Here is an 18,886-nt window from a genome sequence, read left to right as displayed (position 1 = left end):
ACTCCATGGAGTGAGGATGGGGTTCAGTGGTCCTTCCCCAGTACCGGCAGCATCTATGGGAGCAGATAGATGACCATTTACTTTCATATTGTCAAAGGTGATACCCTCATTCCATTGATGAAAGTCACTGCCTTCAATTCATTAGTATCGGACACTATCTCTTCCCAATCTCTCAGATTATTAATGTCAGATTCTCCAATCTACACTGTGTTTAATGCATACCTTCCTTTCATGACTTGCTGGGGTGCCCAGGTGAATCACTCCTCAGAGCGCTGGCTACTATTTAACAAGTAATTCTCTCGGATACTCTTTGATCTTAAATTGTGACGTGGCCTTGAAAACAGAAAAGAAAACACGTGTCGGCTGGGCAGCTGAAAATGTAGTTACCAAATATTGTGTTCTACAAGTTGTGAACATAAACAGAATTGACAAAAAGCATATGTTTCAGTTACCCTGACTATGGGCAGCCCATCACAAATGCTGCCTCGCCCAAAAATTGGAATTGAACCACTTTGTCGCTAGACAGCTACAGGTTTGAAGCCTGCACCCCAGACCACTGAGGTTCATCCGGGTAAAGAAACATTATAGCAAAACAGGTATATATATCACAAGAATACATACGCTTTTACAGGTAGGGTGCGGGCCAAAATGTGTAATCCGCCTAGCTATCAATGTCCACTATTTATTGAAGTTCTGGGCTCAGCTCTATTTTTGATTTGTCTTTATTTTCATGCACTGATTTAGTCAAAAGTTCAGAATATGAACCTTTGATTGTATGCAAAACAGAGACAGGATTTCTGGGTAAACAAGACTTGCTGCCACCCTTTCTTATAATGTGGACAAACTTCAGATAAATCATTGCTAGTGTCAGCGTTAACAACAATAGAATAGGAAAGGCCATGCTGATTTGAGTTTACAGAACACAGAATAAACAGACATTATTAAAGCCTTACTCTGTTCTCTCACTCTCTCTGACTCCTTGAACGGAAAGAGCAAGACACCAAAATATGACTTGTGTAAAGGAAAGCCAAAACACCACAACATGACTTGTGTAAAGGAAAGCCAAAACACCACAACATGAATTGCGTAAAAGAAAGCCAAGACACCACAACATGAATTGTGTAAAAGGAAGATCAAGGCAACACAACATGACTCATGTCAAGGAAAGCCAAGACACCACAACATGAATTGTGTAAAGGAAATTCTAGGACACCACAACATAACTCATGGAAAGCTGAAGACACCACAGCATGGCTCGTGTAAAGGAAAGTCCAAGACAACAAAACATGACTCGGGTAAAGGAAACACCAGGACTTGTGGTAAGAAAAATCCAAGACAACACAACATGAATGCTGTAAATGAAAGACCAAGACACCATAACATGACTTGTGTAAAGGATAGTTCAAGAAAATACAACATGATTTGTGTAAAGGAAAGCCAAGACACCACAACATGACTTGTGAAAAGGAAAGTCAAGACACCACAACATTACTCGTGTAAAGGAAAGCCAAGACACCACAACGTGACTCATGAAAAGGCAAGCCAAGACACCACAACATGACTTGTGTAAAGGAAAGCCATGGCACCACAACATGACTCGTGCAAATGAAAGCCGAAGACACCACAACATGACTCATGGAAGGAAAGCTCAAGACACCTCAAAACGACTTGTGGAAAGAAAAGCCCAAGACACTTTAACATAAATTGTGTGGCAGTTTTTTCCCTTTTGCCGGGAAATGGGTAGACATATACTGGGGGAGACTTAAAACACTCTATTAATCAGGTTATGCTGACACATTTTTTTTGCTCTGCTGGATCACTCCAGATGAGAGGACGAGGTAAGGAGGTTAGATTTTTGTTGTACAAAATGTCTTTTTAATCCTAGTTTCCAAATGTGATGGAATGGTATAATCCTGAGGATATCGTTTTATGTCATTGGGCCTCAGGGTCCATTATCTGGCCCTAAAAATGGGATAGCCTAGAGGCAAATTCATTTTGCAGGATTCATTATACATGTGTATTCATGTATTTATTTATTCATTTGTTTATATTGGGTGCACAGAAAGACTGTGAGACTCCAAGATCTGTGAGTAAAGTCTGCAACAAAGAAGTAAAGTGCCTACTCCGTGGAGTGAGGATGGGGTTCAGTGATCCTTCCCCAGTACCGGGGGCATCTATGGGAGCAGATAGATGACCATTTACTTTGATATTGTCAAAGGTGATACCCTCATTCCATTGATGAACGTCACTGCCTTCATTTCATTAGTATCGGACACTATCTCTTCCCAATCTCTCAGATTATTAATGTCAGATCCTCCAATCTACACTGTGTTAAATGCATACCTTCCTTTCATGACTTGCTGGGGTGCCCAGGTGAATCGCTGCTCAGAGCACTGGCTACTATTTAACAAGTAATTCTCTCGGATACTCTTTGATCTTAAATTGTGACGTGGCCTTGAAAACAGAGAAGAAAACACGTGTCGGCTGGGCAGCTGAAAATGTAGTTACCAAATATTGTGTTCTACAAGTTGTGAACATAAACAGAATTGACAAAAAGCATATGTATCAGTTACCCTGACAATGGGCAGCCCATCACAAATGCTGCCTCGCCCAGAAGGTGGAATTGAACCACTCTGTCGCTAGACAGCTACAGGTTTGAAGCCTGCACCCCAGACCACTGAGGTTCATCCGGGCAAAGAAACATTATAGCAAAACAGGTATATATATCACAAGAATACATACGCTTTTACAGGTAGGGTGCGGGCCAAAATGTGTAATCCGCCTAGCTATCAATGTCCACTATTTATTGAAGTTCTGGGCTCAGCTCTATTTTTGATCTGTCTTTATTTTCATGCACTGATTTAGTCAAAAGTTCAGAATATGAACCTTTGATTGTATGCAAAACAGAGACAGGATTTCTGGTTAAACGAGACTTGCTGCCACCCTTTCTTATAATGTGGACAAAGTTCAGATAAATCATTGCTAAAGTCAGCGTTAACAACAATAGAATAGGAAAGGCCATGCTGATTTGAGTTTACAGAACACAGAATAAACAGACATTATTAAAGCCTTACTCTGTTCTCTCACTCTCTCTGACTCCTTGAACGGAAAGAGCAAGACACCAAAATATGACTTGTGTAAAGGAAAGCCAAAACACCACAACATGACTTGTGTAAAGGAAAGCCAAAACACCACAACATGAATTGCGTAAAAGAAAGCCAAGACACCACAACATGAATTGTGTAAAAGGAAGATCAAGACAACACAACATGACTCATGTCAAGGAAAGCCAAGACACCACAACATGAATTGTGAAAAGGAAATTCCAGGATACCACAACATAACTCATGGAAAGCTGAAGACACCACAGCATGGCTCGTGTAAAGGAAAGTCCAAGACAACAAAACATGACTCGGGTAAAGGAAACACCATGACTTGTGGTAAGAAAAATCCAAGACAACACAACATGAATGCTGTAAAGGAAAGCCATGGCACCACAACATGACTCGTGTAAATGAAAGCCGAAGACACCACAACATGACTCATGGAAAGGAAAGTCCAAGACACCTCAAAACGACTTGTGGAAAGAAAAGCCCAAGACACTTTAACATAAATTGTGTGGCAGTTTTTTCCCTTTTGCCGGGGAATGGGTAGACATATACTGGGGGAGATTTAAAACACTCTATTAATCAGGTTATGCTGCAACATGTTTTTTGCTCTTCTGGATCACTCCAGATGAGAGGACGAGGTAAGGAGGTTAGATTTTTGTTGTACAAAATGTCTTTTTAATCCTAGTTTCCAAATGTGATGGAATGGTATAATCCTGAGGATATCGTTTTATGTCATTGGGCCTCAGGGTCCATTATCTGGCCCTAAAAATGGGATAGCCTAGAGGCAAATTCATTTTGCAGGATTCATTATACATATGTATTCATGTATTTATTTATTCATTTGTTTATATTGGGTGCACAGAAAGACTGTGAGACTCCAAGATCTGTGAGTAAAGTCTGCAACAAAGAAGTAAAGTGCCTACTCCGTGGAGTGAGGATGGGGTTCAGTGGTCCTTCCCCAGTACCGGGGGCATCTATGGGAGCATATAGATGACCATTTACTTTGATATTGTCAAAGGTGATACCCTCATTCCATTGATGAACGTCACTGCCTTCATTTCATTAGTATCGGACACTATCTCTTCCCAATCTCTCAGATTATTAATGTCAGATTCTCCAATCTACACTGTGTTTAATGCCTACCTTCCTTTCATGACTTGCTGGGGTGCCCAGGTGAATCGCTCCTCAGAGCGCTGGCTACTATTTAACAAGTAATTCTCTCGGATACTCTTTGATCTTAAATGGTGACGTGGCCTTGAAAACAGAGAAGAAAACACGTGTCGGATGGGCTGCTGAAAATGTAGTTACCAAATATTGTCTTCTACAAGTTGTGAACATAAACAGAATTGACAAAAAAATATGTATCAGTTACCCTGACAATGGGCAGCCCATAACAAATGCTGCTTCGCCCAGAAGGTAGAATTGAACCACTCTGTCGCTAGACAGCTACAGGTTTGAAGCCTGCACCCCAGACCACTGAGGTTCATCCGGGCAACGAAACATTATAGCAAAACAGGTAAGTATATCACAAGAATACATACTCTTTTACAGGTAGGGTGCGGGCCAAAATATGTAATCCGCCTAGCTATCAATGTCCACTATTTATTGAAGTTCTGGGCTCAGCTCTATTTTTGATTTGTCTTTATTTTCATGCACTGATTTAGTCAAATGTTCAGGATATGAACCTTTGATTGTATGCAAAACAGAGACAGGATTTCTGGGTAAACGAGATTTGCTTCCAACCTTTCTTATAATGTGGACAAAGTTCAGATAAATCATTGCTAATGTCAGCGTTAACAACAATAGAAGAGGAAAGGCCGTGCTGATTTGAGTTTACAGAACACAGAAGAAACAGACATTATTAAAGCCTTACTCTGTTCTCTCACTCTCTCTGACTCCTTGAACGGAAAGAGCAAGACACCAAAACATGACTTGTGTAAAGGAAAGCCAAAACACCACAACATGACTTGTGTAAAGGAAAGCCAAAACACCACAACATGAATTGCGTAAAAAAAAGCCAAGACACCACAACATGAATTGTGTAAAAGGAAGATCAAGACAACACAACATGACTCATGTCAAGGAAAGCCAAGACACCACAACATGAATTGTGTAAAGGAAAGTCCAAGATACCGCAACATAACTCATGGAAAGCTGAAGACACCACAGCATGGCTCGTCTAAAGGAAAGTCCAAGACAACAAAACATGACTCGGGTAAAGGAAACGCCATGACTTGTGATAAGGAAAGTCCAAGACAACACAACATGAATGCTGTAAAGGAAAGACCAAGACACAATAACATGACTTGTGTAAAGGATAGTTCAAGAAAACACAACATGACTTGTGTAAAGGAAAGCCAAGACAGCACAACATGACTTGTGTAAAGGAAAGTCAAGATACCACAACATGACTCGTGTAAAGGAAAGCCAAGACACCACAACGTGACTCATGAAAATGCAAGCCAAGACACCACAACATGACTTGTGTAAAGGAAAGCCATGGCACCACAACATGATTTGTGTAAAGGAAAGCCGAAGACACCACAACATGACTTGTGTAAAGGAAAGCCAAGACACCACAACATGACTCATGGAAAGGAAAAACCAAGACATCACAACATGACTTGTGTAAAGGAAAGTCAAGACACCACAACATTACTCGTGTAAAGGAAAGCCAAGACACCACAACGTGACTCATGAAAAGGCAAGCTAAGACACCACAACATGACTTGTGGAAAGGAAAGCCATGGCACCACAACATGACTCGTGTAAATGAAAGCCGAAGACACCACAACATGACTCATGGAAGGAAAGCTCAAGACACCTCAAAACGACTTGTGGAAAGAAAAGCCCAAGACACTTTAACATAAATTGTGTGGCAGTTTTTTCCCTTTTGCCGGGAAATGAGTAGACATATACCGGGGGAGACTTAAAACACTCTATTAATCAGGTTATGCTGACACATGTTTTTTGCTCTGCTGGATCACTCCAGATGAGAGGACGAGGTAAGGAGGTTAGATTTTTGTTGTACAAAATGTCTTTTTAATCCTAGTTTCCAAATGTGATGGAATGGTATAATCCTGAGGATATCGTTTTATGTCATTGGGCCTCAGGGTCCATTATCTGGCCCAAAAATGGGATAGCCTAGAGGCAAATTCATTTTGCAGGATTCATTATACATATGTATTCATGTATTTATTTATTCATTTGTTTATATTGGGTGCACAGAAAGACTGTGAGACTCCAAGATCTGTGAGTAAAGTCTGCAACAAAGAAGTAAAGTGCCTACTCGTGGAGTGAGGATGGGGTTCAGTGGTCCTTCCCCAGTACCGGGGGCATCTATGGGAGCAGATAGATGACCATTTACTTTGATATTGTCAAAGGTGATACCCTCATTCCATTGATGAACGTCACTGCCTTCATTTCATTAGTATCGGACACTATCTCTTCCCAATCTCTCAGATTATTAATGTCAGATTCTCCAATCTACACTGTGTTAAATGCATACCTTCCTTTCATGAATTGCTGGGGTGCCCAGGTGAATCGCTCCTCAGAGCGCTGGCTACTATTTAACAAGTAATTCTCTCGGATACTCTTTGATCTTAAATTGTGACGTGGCCTTGAAAACAGAGAAGAAAACACGTGTCGGCTGGGCTGCTGAAAATGTAGTTACCAAATATTGTGTTCTACAAGTTGTGAACATAAACAGAATTGACAAAAAGCATATGTTTCAGTTACCCTGACAATGGGCAGCCCATCACAAATGCTGCCTCGCCCAGAAGGTGGAATTGAACCACTCTGTCGCTAGACAGCTACAGGTTTGAAGCCTGCACCCCAGACCACTGAGGTTCATCCGGGCAAAGAAACATTATAGCAAAACAGGTATATATATCACAAGAATACATACGCTTTTACAGGTAGTGTGCGGGCCAAAATGTGTAATTCGCCTAGCTATCAATGTCCACTATTTATTGAAGTTCTGGGCTCAGCTCTATTTTTGATTTGTCTTTATTTTCATGCACTGATTTAGTCAAAAGTTCAGAATATGAACCTTTGATTGTATGCAAAACAGAGACAAGATTTCTGGGTAAACAAGACTTGCTGCCACCCTTTCTTATAATGTGGACAAAGTTCAGATAAATCATTGCTAGTGTCAGCGTTAACAACAATAGAATAGGAAAGGCCATGCTGATTTGAGTTTACAGAACACAGAATAAACAGACATTATTAAAGCCTTACTCTGTTCTCTCACTCTCTCTGACTCCTTGAACGGAAAGAGCAAGACACCAAAATATGACTTGTGTAAAGGAAAGCCAAAACACCACAACATGACTTGTGTAAAGGAAAGCCAAAACACCACAACATGAATTGCGTAAAAGAAAGCCAAGACACCACAACATGAATTGTGTAAAAGGAAGATCAAGACAACACAACATGACTCATGTCAAGGAAAGCCAAGACACCACAACATAAATTGTGTAAAGGAAATTCTAGGATACCACAACATAACTCATGGAAAGCTGAAGACACCACAGCATGGCTCGTGTAAAGGAAAGTCCAAGACAACAAAACATGACTCGGGTAAAGGAAACACCATGACTTGTGGTAAGAAAAATCCAAGACAACACAACATGAATGCTGTAAATGAAAGACCAAGACACCATAACATGACTTGTGTAAAGGATAGTTCAAGAAAATACAACATGATTTGTGTAAAGGAAAGCCAAGACACCACAACATGACTTGTGAAAAGGAAAGTCAAGACACCACAACATTACTCGTGTAAAGGAAAGCCAAGACACCACAACGTGACTCATGAAAAGGCAAGCCAAGACACCACAACATGACTTGTGTAAAGGAAAGCCATTGCACCACAACATGACTCGTGCAAATGAAAGCCGAAGACACCACAACATGACTCATGGAAGGAAAGCTCAAGACACCTCAAAACGACTTGTGGAAAGAAAAGCCCAAGACACTTTAACATAAATTGTGTGGCAGTTTTTTCCCTTTTGCCGGGAAATGGGTAGACATATACTGGGGGAGACTTAAAACACTCTATTAATCAGGTTATGCTGACACATGTTTTTTGCTCTGCTGGAGCACTCCAGATGAGAGGACGAGGTAAGGAGGTTAGATTTTTGTTGTACAAAATGTCTTTTTAATCCTAGTTTCCAAATGTGATGTAATGGTATAATCCTGAGGATATCGTTTTATGTCATTGGGCCTCAGGGTCCATTATCTGGCCCTAAAAATGGGATAGCCTAGAGGCAAATTCATTTTGCAGGATTCATTATACATATGTATTCATGTATTTATTTATTCATTTGTTTATATTGGGTGCACAGAAAGACTGTGAGACTCCAAGATCTGTGAGTAAAGTCTGCAACAAAGAAGTAAAGTGCCTACTCCGTGGAGTGAGGATGGGGTTCAGTGATCCTTCCCCAGTACCGGGGGCATCTATGGGAGCAAATAGATGACCATTTACTTTGATATTGTCAAAGGTGATACCCTCATTCCATTGATGAACGTCACTGCCTTCATTTCATTAGTATCGGACACTATCTCTTCCCAATCTCTCAGATTATTAATGTCAGATCCTCCAATCTACACTGTGTTAAATGCATACCTTTCTTTCATGACTTGCTGGGGTGCCCAGGTGAATCGCTCCTCAGAGCGCTGGCTACTATTTAACAAGTAATTCTCTTGGATACTCTTTGATCTTAAATTGCGACGTGGCCTTGAAAACAGAGAAGAAAACACGTGTCGGCTGGGCAGCTGAAAATGTAGTTACCAAATATTGTGTTCAACAAGTTGTGAACATAAACAGAATTGACAAAAAGCATATGTATCAGTTACCCTGACAATGGGCAGCCCATCACAAATGCTGCCTCGCACAGAAGGTGGAATTGAACCACTCTGTCGCTAGACAGCTACAGGTTTGAAGCCTGCACCCCAGACCACTGAGGTTCATCCAGGCAAAGAAACATTATAGCAAAACAGGTATATATATCACAAGAATACATACGCTTTTACAGGTAGGGTGCCGGCCAAAATGTGTAATCCGCCTAGCTATCAATGTCCACTATTTATTGAAGTTCTGGGCTCAGCTCTATTTTTGATCTGTCTTTATTTTCATGCACTGATTTAGTCAAAAGTTCAGAATATGAACCTTTGATTGTATGCAAAACAGACACAGGATTTCTGGGTAAACGAAACTTGCTGCCACCCTTTCTTATAATGTGGACAAAGTTCAGATAAATCATTGCTAAAGTCAGCGTTAACAACAATAGAATAGGAAAGGCCATGCTGATTTGAGTTTACAGAACACAGAATAAACAGACATTATTAAAGCCTTACTCTGTTCTCTCACTCTCTCTGACTCCTTGAACGGAAAGAGCAAGACACCAAAATATGACTTGTGTAAAGGAAAGCCAAAACACCACAACATGACTTGTGTAAAGGAAAGCCAAAACACCACAACATGAATTGCGTAAAAGAAAGCCAAGACACCACAACATGAATTGTGTAAAAGGAAGATCAAGACAACACAACATGACTCATGTCAAGGAAAGCCAAGACACCACAACATAAATTGTGTAAAGGAAATTCTAGGATACCACAACATAACTCATGGAAAGCTGAAGACACCACAGCATGGCTCGTGTAAAGGAAAGTCCAAGACAACAAAACATGACTTGGGTAAAGGAAACACCATGACTTGTGGTAAGAAAAATCCTAGACAACACAACATGAATGCTGTGAATGAAAGACCAAGACACCATAACATGACTTGTGTAAAGGATAGTTCAAGAAAATACAACATGATTTGTGTAAAGGAAAGCCAAGACACCACAACATGACTTGTGAAAAGGAAAGTCAAGACACCACAACATTACTCGTGTAAAGGAAAGCCAAGACACCACAACGTGACTCATGAAAAGGCAAGTCAAGACACCACAACATGACTTGTGTAAAGGAAAGCCATTGCACCACAACATGACTCGTGCAAATGAAAGCCGAAGACACCACAACATGACTCATGGAAGGAAAGCTCAAGACACCTCAAAACGACTTGTGGAAAGAAAAGCCCAAGACACTTTAACATAAATTGTGTGGCAGTTTTTTCCCTTTTGCCGGGAAATGGGTAGACATATACTGGGGGAGACTTAAAACACTCTATTAATCAGGTTATGCTGACACATGTTTTTTGCTCTGCTGGAGCACTCCAGATGAGAGGACGAGGTAAGGAGGTTAGATTTTTGTTGTACAAAATGTCTTTTTAATCCTAGTTTCCAAATGTGATGTAATGGTATAATCCTGAGGATATCGTTTTATGTCATTGGGCCTCAGGGTCCATTATCTGGCCCTAAAAATGGGATAGCCTAGAGGCAAATTCATTTTGCAGGATTCATTATACATATGTATTCATGTATTTATTTATTCATTTGTTTATATTGGGTGCACAGAAAGACTGTGAGACTCCAAGATCTGTGAGTAAAGTCTGCAACAAAGAAGTAAAGTGCCTACTCCGTGGAGTGAGGATGGGGTTCAGTGATCCTTCCCCAGTACCGGGGGCATCTATGGGAGCAAATAGATGACCATTTACTTTGATATTGTCAAAGGTGATACCCTCATTCCATTGATGAACGTCACTGCCTTCATTTCATTAGTATCGGACACTATCTCTTCCCAATCTCTCAGATTATTAATGTCAGATCCTCCAATCTACACTGTGTTAAATGCATACCTTTCTTTCATGACTTGCTGGGGTGCCCAGGTGAATCGCTCCTCAGAGCGCTGGCTACTATTTAACAAGTAATTCTCTTGGATACTCTTTGATCTTAAATTGCGACGTGGCCTTGAAAACAGAGAAGAAAACACGTGTCGGCTGGGCAGCTGAAAATGTAGTTACCAAATATTGTGTTCTACAAGTTGTGAACATAAACAGAATTGACAAAAAGCATATGTATCAGTTACCCTGACAATGGGCAGCCCATCACAAATGCTGCCTCGCCCAGAAGGTGGAATTGAACCACTCTGTCGCTAGACAGCTACAGGTTTGAAGCCTGCACCCCAGACCACTGAGGTTCATCCGGGCAAAGAAACATTATAGCAAAACAGGTATATATATCAAGAGAATACATACTCTTTTACAGGTAGGGTGCGGGCCAAAATATGTAATCCGCCTAGCTATCAATGTCCACTATTTATTAAAGTTCTGGGCTCAGCTCTATTTTTGATTTGTCTTCATTTTCATGCACTGATTTAGTCAAAAGTTCAGAATATGAACCTTTGATTGTATGCAAAACAGAGACAGGATTTCTGGGTAAACAAGATTTGCTTCCAACCTTTCTTATAATGTGGACAAAGTTCAGATAAATCATTGCTAATGTCAGCGTTAACAACAATAGAAGAGGAAAGGCCGTGCTGATTTGAGTTTACAGAACACAGAAGAAACAGACATTATTAAAGCCTTACTCTGTTCTCTCACTCTCTCTGACTCCTTGAACGGAAAGAGCAAGACACCAAAACATGACTTGTGTAAAGGAAAGCCAAAACCCCACATCATGACTTGTGTAAAGGAAAGCCAAAACACCACAACATGAATTGTGTAAAAGGAAGATCAAGACAACACAACATGACTCATGTCAAGGAAAGCCAAGACACCACAACATGAATTGTGTAAAGGAAAGTCCAAGATACCGCAACATAACTCATGGAAAGCTGAAGACACCACAGCATGGCTCGTCTAAAGGAAAGTCCAAGACAACAAAACATGACTCGGGTAAAGGAAACGCCATGACTTGTGATAAGGAAAGTCCAAGACAACACAACATGAATGCTGTAAAGGAAAGACCAAGACACAATACATTACTTGTGTAAAGGATAGTTCAAGAAAACACAACATGACTTGTGAAAAGGAAAGCCAAGACACCACAACATGACTTGTGTAAAGGAAAGTCAAGATACCACAACATGACTCGTGTAAAGGAAAGCCAAGACACCACAACGTGACTCATGAAAAGGCAAGCCAAGACACCACAACATGACTTGTGTAAAGGAAAGCCATGGCACCACAACATGATTTGTGTAAAGGAAAGCCGAAGACACCACAACATGACTTGTGTAAAGGAAAGCCAAGACACCACAACATGACTCATGGAAAGGAAAAACCAAGAAACCACAACCTGACTTGTGTAAAGGAAAGTCAAGACACCACAACATTACTCATGTAAAGGAAAGCCAAGACACCACAACGTGACTCATGAAAAGGCAAGCCAAGACACCACAACATGACTTGTGGAAAGGAAAGCCATGGCACCACAACATGACTCGTGTAAATGAAAGCTGAAGACACCACAACATGACTCATGGAAGGAAAGCTCAAGACACCTCAAAACGACTTGTGGAAAGAAAAGCCCAAGACACTTTAACATAAATTGTGTGGCAGTTTTTTCCCTTTTGCCGGGAAATGAGTAGACATATACTGGGGGAGACTTAAAACACTCTATTAATCAGGTTATGCTGACACATGTTTTTTGCTCTGTTGGATCACTCCAGATGAGAGGACGAGGTAAGGAGGTTAGATTTTTGTTGTACAAAATGTCTTTTTAATCCTAGTTTCCAAATGTGATGGAATGGTATAATCCTGAGGATATCGTTTTATGTCATTGGGCCTCAGGGTCCATTATCTGGCCCAAAAATGGGATAGCCTAGAGGCAAATTCATTTTGCAGGATTCATTATACATATGTATTCATGTATTTATTTATTCATTTGTTTATATTGGGTGCACAGAAAGACTGTGAGACTCCAAGATCTGTGAGTAAAGTCTGCAACAAAGAAGTAAAGTGCCTACTCGTGGAGTGAGGATGGGGTTCAGTGGTCCTTCCCCAGTACCGGGGGCATCTATGGGAGCAGATAGATAACAATTTACTTTGATATTGTCAAAGGTGATACCCTCATTCCATTGATGAACGTCACTGCCTTCATTTCATTATTATCGGACACTATCTCTTCCCAATCTCTCAGATTATTAATGTCAGATTCTCCAATCTACACTGTGTTAAATGCATACCTTCCTTTCATGACTTGCTGGGGTGCCCAGGTGAATCGCTCCTCAGAGCGCTGGCTACTATTTAACAAGTAATTCTCTCGGATACTCTTTGATCTTAAATTGTGACGTGGCCTTGAAAACAGAGAAGAAAACACGTGTCGGCTGGGCAGCTGAAAATGTAGTTACCAAATATTGTGTTCTACAAGTTGTGAACATAAACAGAATTGACAAAAAGCATATGTTTCAGTTACCCTGACAATGGGCAGCCCATCACAAATGCTGCCTCGCCCAGAAGGTGGAATTGAACCACTCTGTCACTAGACAGCTACAGGTTTGAAGCCTGCACCCCAGACCACTGAGGTTCATCTGGGCAAAGAAACATTATAGCAAAACAGGTATATATATCACAAGAATACATACGCTTTTACAGGTAGGGTGCGGGTCAAAATGTGTAATCCGCCTAGCTATCAATGTCCACTATTTATTGAAGTTCTGGGCTTAGCTCTATTTTTGATTTGTCTTTATTTTCATGCACTGATTTAGTCAAAAGTTCAGAATATGAACCTTTGATTAAATGCAAAACAGAGACAGGATTTCTGGGTAAACAAGACTTGCTGCCACCCTTTCTTATAATGTGGACAAAGTTCATATAAATCATTGCTAATGTCAGCGTTAACAACAATAGAAAAGGAAAGGCCATGCTGATTTGAGTTTACAGAACACATAATAAACAGACATTATTAAAGCCTTACTCTGTTCTCTCACTCTCTCTGACTCCTTGAAGCAAAGAGCAAGACACCAAAATATGACTTGTGTAAAGGAAAGCCAAAACACCACAACATGACTTGTGTAAAGGAAAGCCAAAACACCACAACATGAATTGCGTAAAAGAAAGCCAAGACACCACAACATGAATTGTGTAAAAGGAAGATCAAGACAACACAACATGTCTCATGTCAAGGAAAGCCAAGACACCACAACATGAATTGTGTAAAGGAAATTCCAGGATACCACAACATAACTCATGGAAAGCTGAAGACACACAGCATGGCTCGTGTAAAGGAAAGTCCAAGACAACAAAACATGACTCGGGTAAAGGAAACACCATGACTTGTGGTAAGAAAAATCCAAGACAACACAACATGAATGCTGTAAAGGAAAGACCAAGACACCATAACATGACCTGTGTAAAGGATAGTTCAAGAAAATACAACATGACTTGTGTAAAGGAAAGCCAAGACACCACAACATGACTTGTGAAAAGGAAAGTCAAGACACCACAACATTACTCGTGTAAAGAAAAGCCAAGACACCACAACGTGACTCATGAAGAGGCAAGCCAAGACACCACAACATGACTTGTGTAAAGGAAAGCCATGGCACCACAACATGACTCGTGTAAATGAAAGCCGAAGACACCACAACATGACTCATGGAAGGAAAGCTCAAGACACCTCAAAACAACTTGTGGAAAGAAAAGCCCAAGATACTTTAACATAAATTGTGTGGCAGTTTTTTCCCTTTTGCCGGGAAATGGGTAGACATATACTGGGGGAGACTTAAAACACTCTATTAATCAGGTTATGCTGACACATGTTTTTTGCTCTGCTGGATCACTCCAGATGAGAGGACGAGGTAAGGAGGTTAGATTTTTGTTGTACAAAATGTCTTTTTAATCCTAGTTTCCAAATGTGATGGAATGGTATAATCCTGAGGATATCGTGTTATGTCATTGGGCCTCAGGGTTCATTATCTGGCTCTAAAAATGGGATAGCCTAGAGGCAAATTCATTTTGCAGGATTCATTATACATATGTATTCATGTATTTATTTATTCATTTGTTTATATTGGGTGCACAGAAAGACAGTGAGACTCCAAGATCTGTGAGTAAAGTCTGCAACAAAGAAGTAAAGTGCCTACTCCGTGCAGTGAGGATGGGGTTCAGTGGTCCTTCCCCAGTACCGGGGGCATCTATGGGAGCAGATAGATGACCATTTACTTTGATATTGTCAAAGGTGATACCCTTATTCCATTGATGAACGTCACTGCCTTCATTTCATTAGTATCGGACACTATCTCTTCCCAATCTCTCAGATTATTAATGTCAGATTCTCCAATCTACACTGTGTTTAATGCATACCTTCCTTTCATGACTGCTGGGGTGCCCAGGTGAATCGCTCCTCAGAGCGCTGGCTACTATTTAACAAGTAATTCTTTTGGATACTCTTTGATCTTAAATGGTGACGTGGCCTTGAAAACAGAGAAGAAAACACGTGTCGGCTGGGCTGCTGAAAATGTAGTTACCAAATATTGTCTTCTACAAGTTGTAAACATAAACAGAATTGACAAAAAAATATCTATCAGTTACCCTGACAATGGGCAGCCCGCAACAAATGCTGCTTCGCCCAGAAGGTGGAATTGAACCACTCTGTCGCTGGACAGCTACAGGTTTGAAGCCTGCACCCCAGACCACTGAGGTTCATCCGGGCAAAGAAACATTATAGCAAAACAGGTAAGTATATCACAAGAATACATACTCTTTTACAGGTAGGGTGCGGGCTAAAATATGTAATCCGCCTAGCTATCAATGTCCACTATTTATTGAAGTTCTGGGCTCAGCTCTATTTTTGATTTGTCTTTATTTTCATGCACTGATTTAGTCAAAAGTTCAGAATATGAACCTTTGATTGTATGAAAAACAGAGACAGGATTTCTGGGTAAACGAGATTTGCTGCCAACCTTTCTTATAATGTGGACAAAGTTCAGATAAATCATAGCGAATGTCAGCGTTAACAACAATAGAAGAGGAAAGGTCGTGCTGATTTGAGTTTACAGAACACAGAAGAAACATACATTATTAAAGCCTTACTCTGTTCTCTCACTCTCTCTGACTCCTTGAACGGAAAGAGCAAGACACCAAAACATGACTTGTGTAAAGGAAAGCCAAAACACCACAACATGACTTGTGTAAAGGAAAGCCAAAACAAAACAACATGAATTGCGTAAAAGAAAGCCAAGACACCACAACATGAATTGTGTAAAAGGAAGATCAAGACAACACAACATGACTCATGTCAAGGAAAGCCAAGACACCACAACATGAATTGTGTAAAGGAAAGTCCAAGATACCACAAGATAACTCATGGAAAGCTGAAGACACCACAGCATGGCTCGTTTAAAGGAAAGTCCAAGACAACAAAATATGACTCGGGTAAAGGAAACACCATGACTTGTGATAAGGAAAGTCCAATATAACACAACATGAATGCTGTAAAGGAAAGACCAAGACACCATAACATGACTTGTGTAAAGGATAGTTCAAGAAAACACAACATGACTTGTGTAAAGGAAAGCCAAGACACCACAACATGACTTGTGTAAAGGAAAGTCAAGATACCACAACATGACTCATGTAAAGGAAAGCCAAGACACCACAATGTGACTCATGAAAAGGCAAGCCAAGACACCACAACATGACTAGTGTAAAGGAAAGCCATGGCACCACAACATGACTCATGTAAAGGAAAGCCGAAGACACCACAACATGACTGGTGTAAAGGAAAGCCAAGACACCACAACATGACTCATGGAAAGGAAAAATCAAGACACCACAACATGACTCATGGAAAGGAAAGTCCAAGACACCTCAAAATGACTTGTGGAAAGAAAAGGCCAAGACACTTTAACATAAATTGTGTGGCAGTTTTTTCACCTTTGCCGGGAAATGGGTAGACATATACTGGGGGAGACTTAAAACACTCTATTAATCAGGTTATGCTGCAACATGTTTTTTGCTCTGCTGGATCACTCCAGATGAGAGGACGAAGTAAGGAGGTTAGATTTTTGTTGTACAAAATGTCTTTTTAATCCTAGTTTCCAAATGTGATGGAATGGTATAATTCTGAGGATATCGTTTTATGTCATTGGGCCTCAGGGTCCATTATCTGGCCCTAAAAATTGGATAGCCTAGAGGCAAATTCATTTTGCAGGATTCATTATACATATGTATTCATGTATTTATTTATTCATTTGTTTATATTGGGTGCACAGAAAGACTGTGAGACTCCAAGATCTGTGAGTAAAGTCTGCAACAAAGAAGTAAAGTGCCTACTCCGTGGAGTGAGGATGGGGTTCAGTGGTCCTTCCCCAGTACCGGGGGCATCTATGGGAGCAGATAGATGACCATTTACTTTGATATTGCCAAAGGTGATACCCTCATTCCATTGATGAACCTCACTGCCTTCATTTCATTAGTATCGGACACTATCTCTTCCCAATCTCTCAGATTATTAATGTCAGATTCTCCAATCTACACTGTGTTAAATGCATACCTTCCTTTCATGACTTGCTGGGGTGCCCAGGTGAATCGCCCCTCAGAGCGCTGGCTACTATTTAACAAGTAATTCTCTCGGATACTCTTTGATCTTAAATTGTGACGTGGCCTTGAAAACAGAGAAGAAAACACGTGTCGGCTTAAAATGTAGTTACCAAATATTGTGTTCTACAAGTTGTGAACATAAACAGAATTGACAAAAAGCATATGTATCAGTTACCCTGACAATGGGCAGCCCATCACAAATGCTGCCTCGCCCGAAGGTGGAATTGAACCAATCTGTCGCTAGACAGCTACAGGAATGAAGCCTGCACCCCAGACCACTGAGGTTCATCCGGGCAAAGAATCATTATAGCAAAACAGGTATGTATATCACAAGAATACATACGCTTTTACAGGTAGGGTGCGAGCCAAAATGTATAATCCGCCTAGCTATCAATGTCCACTATTTATTGAAGTTCTGGGCTCAGCTCTATTTTTGATTTGTCTTTATTTTCATGCACTGATTTAGTCAAAAGTTCAGAATATGAACCTTTGATTGTATGCAAAACTGAGACAGGATTTCTGGGTAAACGAGACTTGCTGCCACCCTTTCTTATAATATGGACAAAGTTCAGATAAATCATTGCTAATGTCAGCGTTAACAACAATAGAAAAGGAAAGGCCATGCTGATTTGAGTTTACAGAACACAGAATAAACAGACATTATTAAAGCCTTACTCTGTTCTCTCACTCTCTCTGACTCCTTGAACGGAAAGAGCAAGACACCAAAATATGACTTGTGTAAAGGAAAGCCAAAACACCACAACATGACTTGTGTAAAGGAAAGCCAAAACACCACAACATGACTTGTGTAAAGGAAAGGCAAAACACCACAACATGAATTGCGTAAAAGAAAGCCAAGACACCACAACATGAATTGTGTAAAAGGAAGATCAAGACAACACAACATGACTCATGTCAAGGAAAGCCAAGACACCACAACATGAATTGTGTAAAGGAAAGTCCAAGATACCGCAACATAACTCATGGAAAGCTGAAGACACCACAGCATGGCTCGTGTAAAGGAAAGTCCAAGACAACAAAACATGACTCGGGTAAAGGAAACACCATGATTTGTGATAAGGAAAGTCCAAGACAACACAACATGAATGCTGTAATGGAACGACCAAGACACCATAATATGACTTGTGTAAAGGATAGTTCATGAAAACCAAACATGACTTGTGTAAAGGAAAGCCAAGACACCACAACATGACTTGTGTAAAGGAAAGTCAAGACACCACAACATGACTCGTGTAAAGGAAAGCCAAGACACCACATCGTGACTCATGAAAAGGCAAGCCAAGACACCACAACATGACTTGTGTAAAGGAAAGCCATG

The 18,886-nt window shown here is 40.5% G+C and overlaps 9 non-coding genes across 9 annotated transcripts; all 9 read right to left on the bottom strand.

Moving 5' to 3' along the window:
• Positions 1-486: 486 nt before the first annotated feature.
• Positions 487-573, bottom strand: TRNASTOP-UCA (transfer RNA opal suppressor (anticodon UCA)). Its single transcript has one exon. It is a non-coding gene; the product is annotated as a tRNA-Sec (tRNA).
• A 2,034-nt stretch (positions 574-2,607) lies between these two features.
• Positions 2,608-2,694, bottom strand: TRNASTOP-UCA (transfer RNA opal suppressor (anticodon UCA)). The gene has a single exon. It is a non-coding gene; the product is annotated as a tRNA-Sec (tRNA).
• Positions 2,695-4,516: 1,822 nt separating this feature from the next.
• Positions 4,517-4,603, bottom strand: TRNASTOP-UCA (transfer RNA opal suppressor (anticodon UCA)). Its single transcript has one exon. It is a non-coding gene; the product is annotated as a tRNA-Sec (tRNA).
• Positions 4,604-6,882: 2,279 nt separating this feature from the next.
• On the bottom strand, positions 6,883-6,969 carry TRNASTOP-UCA (transfer RNA opal suppressor (anticodon UCA)). The gene has a single exon. It is a non-coding gene; the product is annotated as a tRNA-Sec (tRNA).
• Positions 6,970-9,003: 2,034 nt separating this feature from the next.
• Positions 9,004-9,090, bottom strand: TRNASTOP-UCA (transfer RNA opal suppressor (anticodon UCA)). Its single transcript has one exon. It is a non-coding gene; the product is annotated as a tRNA-Sec (tRNA).
• Positions 9,091-11,124: 2,034 nt separating this feature from the next.
• Positions 11,125-11,211, bottom strand: TRNASTOP-UCA (transfer RNA opal suppressor (anticodon UCA)). The gene has a single exon. It is a non-coding gene; the product is annotated as a tRNA-Sec (tRNA).
• Positions 11,212-13,454: 2,243 nt separating this feature from the next.
• TRNASTOP-UCA (transfer RNA opal suppressor (anticodon UCA)) lies at positions 13,455-13,541 on the bottom strand. The gene has a single exon. It is a non-coding gene; the product is annotated as a tRNA-Sec (tRNA).
• Positions 13,542-15,571: 2,030 nt separating this feature from the next.
• TRNASTOP-UCA (transfer RNA opal suppressor (anticodon UCA)) lies at positions 15,572-15,658 on the bottom strand. Its single transcript has one exon. It is a non-coding gene; the product is annotated as a tRNA-Sec (tRNA).
• Positions 15,659-17,756: 2,098 nt separating this feature from the next.
• TRNASTOP-UCA (transfer RNA opal suppressor (anticodon UCA)) lies at positions 17,757-17,842 on the bottom strand. Its single transcript has one exon. It is a non-coding gene; the product is annotated as a tRNA-Sec (tRNA).
• Between the last annotated feature and the right edge of the window lie 1,044 nt (positions 17,843-18,886).

This window comes from Lissotriton vulgaris, chromosome 5 (assembly GCF_964263255.1).
Source record: "Lissotriton vulgaris chromosome 5, aLisVul1.2, whole genome shotgun sequence".
Classification (NCBI taxonomy): Eukaryota; Metazoa; Chordata; class Amphibia; order Caudata; family Salamandridae; genus Lissotriton; species Lissotriton vulgaris.
Note: the sequence above shows the minus strand (reverse complement) of the source record. Positions and strands in the feature narration are given on the sequence as shown.